We start from the raw sequence: 5628 nt of genomic DNA on the forward strand, positions 1-5628 counted from the left end.
TATATGTGTGTGTGTGTGTGTGTGGGGAGAGGGGGCACCTAGAACACACGAGTTTCTCTTAACCGTGTGCGGTGCCCCCCTCCACAGATTACACCTCAGATTATATAGTCGTGGTGCTTAGGTGAAGCCCTGCGCGAATCTCATCACCAATACTGTCACTACGCCGTCATGCTGACAGAACACTCCCTCATTCTCAACTGGATCAAGAGCTCGAGGAACGTCATCGTGCTGAACGTGTGCTGAACACGGAGGTGTCGTACGTTCGGTACTTGGATCAGTTGGATCATGAAGACGTTCGACTGCATCAACCACGCTACTAAACGCTTTCGCTTTCGGTCTATGAGGGTACGTGGACACAATCTCCCCGCTCGTTGCTATGCATCTCCTAGATAGATCTTGCATGGTCGTAGGTAAATTTTTTGAAATACTGTGTTCCTCAACAGTGGCATCAGAGCCAGGTTTATGCCTAGATGTTATATGCACGAGTAGAACACAATGGGTTGTGGACGATAATAGTCATACTGCTCACCAGCAACGTCTTAGTTAGATTCAGCGGTATTGTTGGATGAAGCGGCCCGGACCGACATTACATGACCGCCTTCATGAGATTGGTTCTACCGACGTGCTTCGCACACATGTGGCTAGCGGGTGTCTGTTTCTCCAACTTTAGTTGAATCGAGTTTGACCACGCTCTGTCCTTGTTGAAGGTTAAAACAACACACTTGACGAAAAATCATTGTGGTTTTGATGCGTAGGTAAGAAGGGTTCTTGCTAGAAGCCCGTAGCAGCCACGTAAAACTGGCAACAACAAAGTAGAGGACGCCTAACTTTTTTTTGCGGGGTTTGCTGTGATGTGATATGGTTAAGACGTGATGATATATAAATTATTGTCTGAGATGATCATGTTTTGTAACAGTTATCGGCAACTGGTGGGAGCCATATGGTTTTCGATTTATTGTATGAAATGCAATCGCCATGTAATTGCTATATTTTATCAATAAGCGGTAGAGATAGTCGTAAAAGCAATAGTTGGCGAGACGAAAACGATGCTACGATGGAGATCAAGGTGTCAAGCCGGTGACGATGGTGATCATGATGGTGCTTTGGAGATGGAGATCATAGGCACAAGATGATGATGGCCATATCATATCACTTATTTTGATTGCATGTGATGTTTATCCTTTATGCATCTTATTTTGCTTAGTACGGCGGTAGCATTATAAGATGACCTCTCACTAAATTTTAAGGTATAAGTGTTCTCCCTGAGTATGCATCGTTGCTACAGTTCGTCATGCCGAGACACCACGTGATGATCGGGTGTGATAAGCTCTACGTTCACATACAACGGGTGCGCCAGTTTTGCACACGCAGAATACTCCGGTTAAACTTGACGAGCTTAGCATATGCAGATATGGCATCAGAACACTGAGACCAAAAGGTCGAACGTGAATCATATAGTAGACATGATCAACATAGTGATGTTCACCATTGAAAACTACTCCATCTCACATGATGATCGGACATGGTTTAGTTGATATGGATCACATGATCATTTAGATGACTAGAGGGATATCTATCTAAGTGGGAGTTCTTAAGTAATATGGTTAATTGAACTTTAATTTATAATGAACTAAGTCCTGATAGTTTTTTGCATATCTACTAAGAAAATTGTCCATGCGTTGCAACGGCAGATAACGATGGGATGCAGAACCAGCTTCGCGGTAGTGTCGAGTGCTTGTATGGGAAGCCACCATGGATGGGAGCCATTGGCAAGGAGGAGGGACTTAAGCGGCAAAGCAGATTACTTGGTGGCATCAGGATGAAGTACTCCCTCCAGCCCAAAATAAATGTCTTGACCTTAGTAAGATTTTGTACTAAAGTTAATACAAAATTGAGACACTTATTTTGAATCAGAGGGAGTACATTATATGGCTCATCCTAACATAAAAGTTACATCCTATATATATGGATTATATTTTTTGGGGCATCGTAAATTGGTACCTCGGAATAAAAGAAATGTCAAGGTTAAGTCAATGATGAGGAAGCAACAACAAATAAAGACAATTATATTGATTGTTCAACATTGATTGTCAACCACTAATTCAGAAAATGCATACACGTGCGTAAGTGATAATTAGAGCATGGTTAATAGTATAGCCAGCTGCTGGCTATAAAATCTTGCCACATCATCTATAGCTAAGCCTATAGCCGGCAATTACAATAGTTACATGTAAATGTGTACTATTTTTTTGATACATGGCCCATCTCTCTTTCTCTCTCACACACACACACATGGCAAATACAAAGTTGAGACACTTATTTTGGAACGGAGGGAGTACCATGCATGTGCTGCAGTCGATTGTTAATCAGTAACCCGCTTCCCTTCTCTCTCCTCCACCTCACCCAAAATATAATATTTAAAGGCTTATAGCCCGCCTACGTCATCCTTTGGTACTTGCTCTTAGAATGTTGAATGCTCAATATTGATCGTCGACGATTAACTCAAGAAGTGCATAACTTGAGAGCAGCTACCTAGTTAGTATATGTTAGAGCATTGTTGCTACACTATTGCACAGGTCTGCAAGAATACTAAGATCACCCACAAACTATTTATGACATCGAGCATCTCTGAGAGAGAAAACCAGATTTATAATGATCTGAAGACGGTAAGTCTTGAATGAGATATGTGGCACACCATATGCAAAATCGCAAGCTTGTCAAGGGATCTAAGTTTAAAAAATTGAGAACTGGAATTAAAAGCATCCCATTTAACAGTTACAGGCCATCTAACTCTCGCAATGAAAAGCCAAAAATACATGCATATACGATATATTTTCATATTTTTCTCTGTGTCCATTTAGTGTATCTCCAAAACTAAAAAAAGGGCTGATTATGACTCCATATTTTGGTGTCACACATGGGATAAACATTTGATAAAAAGTTCCGACAACAAAGTAATTAATCTAGAGCAAGGACATTATACGGATATTCTCTACCAAAAGTTCAAGCCTAGTTAAATTTGTTCTATGCTTGAACAAACATCACCAAAAATCCTAAAACATATACATTCTTTAAAATTCAGTAATCCAACTCACACAACTGAGAAGAGAGGAGAACATGCATATAACTGTTAGTCACAGATCATCAAACTAACATGTTCAGTGTTTCAGTTAGTTATCTTTTGAACACTCGTATCCTTGTAATTTGGAACTAATCCAGCAGAAAATGCGAAGCAAAATTAGGTGCTCTCCCATGAATCATATCTGTTAAATATAAAATTTAAATAATTATAATAAGAAAGCACTAAGCTCGCATGAAACATATTAGTGCAAGTATGCTACCTCGTTGGTCCGCTGCCCTTTGCTTTTGCTTAGGCCTCTCCTTCGTACTCCTTTGGATATTCTGTTGTCTGCTTCAGGGGAAAAACGGAAAAGTTCTACAGATCAAGTCCTCATATACGTGATTTTTTTTTTGTTTTTATAATACAAAGTATATGAATTCTCTTAAAAATTTAACAATGCTTTGTGTTGTGATTAATTAAGAAGAACGATCGCGGACGCGCGGCCAACACTTGTGCATCGCCTCACAGGCAACGGTTGGCATGTCCTTGAGTCACTGGTCAAGCAGCTTGCCAATGGCGTAGAAGATGAATCTGTTGGAATAAGCCACGGCGTGTGGTGTGTCGGGCTCGTCGGGTGTGCGCGGGACGTGCGGGACATACTGATGCAGTCGGGCTCGTCGAGCGCGTTGGTGCGCGTGGGACGTACGGGACGCAGCGGAAGCCAGGGCAAAATGTAGCGTGGCGTGTGTGTGCATGTGTCGCGTATGTTGATCGTGTGGCGATCCAACTTGTGGGGCGTGCGTGCGTGTTGAGTCGGTCTGCAACTTGCCACAACGGTAGCATGGACGAGCTGCCTGCAGTAGCTAGCAGGAGTCGTTGCCATCCGTTGGAGCCCGGCCGCGCCGCGCGCATCGAGCGCGTCGTGGGCGCAGGCGACGGATCAGCGTGTGCATGCAGCGCATGCAAGTTGTGGAGTTAGTGCGTCTAGCTGTGCGTGTGTGGGTCAGCTACATAAGTTGTAATTCTGTTTTGCTTTGGAATGGGGTGAGCAGAAGAGAGAAAAGGCTGAGGCTGTATGTGCGGCCGGCCACCAAATACTAGTGTTCTTGTGTGTCCATTGTGAGCTGCGAGAGGAACCGAGAAGAACAAGTAGTTGTTGCTCCTCTCATCCCCAACAGAATCCGATGTCTTGGAGCTTCTCCAGGTCAACGATGTTGCGGCCGTCGAAGACATAAGCCGGCTTCTGCATGACATCATGCACACACCTGTAGCCGAGGCTTCTGAACTCCCACTCGGTCAGGATGCAGACGGCGTGCGTGACGCGGGTGACCTCCTACGCATCCGACGTAACGGCAACGGGCTGCCCGGCGTGCTCGCCCACCGGCTGCAGGTGGCGCGGGTGGTTCCAGTCAAACTTGTCCATGGCGAGGTCGCGCCGCACCTGCTCCTTGGTCACCTGTGAGTCGTAGATGCTGACTACGGCCTCGTTTTCGAGCAGACCCCGGCACACGTCGATGGCCAGCGGGAAGCACGAGCCCCGTAAGCCGACGCTAGCAGAGAGGCAGCGCCGGCCGATGTGCGAGTCCTTTCCAATGGAGTAGGCCACCTCGATGACGTTGCAGAGATGGCGTCCACGAAGGAGATGCGCTGCACGAGGAAGGCGTTGGCGGCGAGTTTGGACAACTCGGCCGACCAGAGGTTGATTGTGATGACGCAGTCCACGGGACCCAATGCGCGTACATGTCCTTAAGGTTAAGGACCTTCACGGTGGTCTGGCATCTCGCAGCTGCGGATGAGGATGCGGTGGGGCACGAATAGGTCCTGCACGGCGGTGTCCTCGGCGAGGAACGCCAAATTGGACAGGATTTGGTACTGGAAGCACCGACCGTTGTGGGCAAAGATCTTCTCGATGGCCTCGGTAGGTATTGACGGACACAGTGGACTTCTCGATCACGGTCCAATCGGAGCGGGAGACGTCAGCGATCGTGTGCAGAGCGCTCTCCGAGATCACCGGCCTTGCCGGCGCCGAGGCCGAGGGTCTCGGTGTCAGTGTTGACAAAGAAGAAGACGATATCCACCTCGCCAACGTCGGTGTTGAAGAATAGGTTGTGGCCGCGGCACAGCTTAATGACGTCTTCTAGGCCGGGCGCGTAGATGGAGCCGGTCGCTGTTGTTCCAGCAACCGATCCACGCCTCAGAGATGTCCGCCACCACCTCCACGTCCATGGGATTCAATCAATATTTATGGGAGAAATTAGAGGAGGCGAGTGATGGAGAGTTGGAGTCCAACTGAGAGACGCGTGAGATGTATGGGAAAAACCAATATAGGTGGAAAAAACTGATATAATATAGTACTACCACCTTGGATGAATAGTATCACCTCGTATGTAGAAAATAATATAGGTGAAAAAAAACTGAAAGCGTAAATTCATGTGAAGAAGCGTATTGTGACGGTGAACCCGACAAAGTTAATCCGTGCTTTATTATTAGGGATATATGTTGTAGATCAATAGCTCGCGTATAGCTCTCCTGTTTTGTTTTTGATATGTTCCTAGAGAAAAATAAAT

General features: G+C 45.9%; 1 pseudogene; it reads right to left on the reverse strand.

The window, feature by feature from the left end:
• LOC119271713 overlaps window positions 1-5287 on the reverse strand; it is an 11702-nt pseudogene extending 6415 nt beyond the window's left edge.
• Between the last annotated feature and the right edge of the window lie 341 nt (window positions 5288-5628).

Source organism: Triticum dicoccoides, chromosome 3A (assembly GCF_002162155.2).
Source record: "Triticum dicoccoides isolate Atlit2015 ecotype Zavitan chromosome 3A, WEW_v2.0, whole genome shotgun sequence".
Classification (NCBI taxonomy): domain Eukaryota; kingdom Viridiplantae; phylum Streptophyta; class Magnoliopsida; order Poales; family Poaceae; genus Triticum; species Triticum dicoccoides.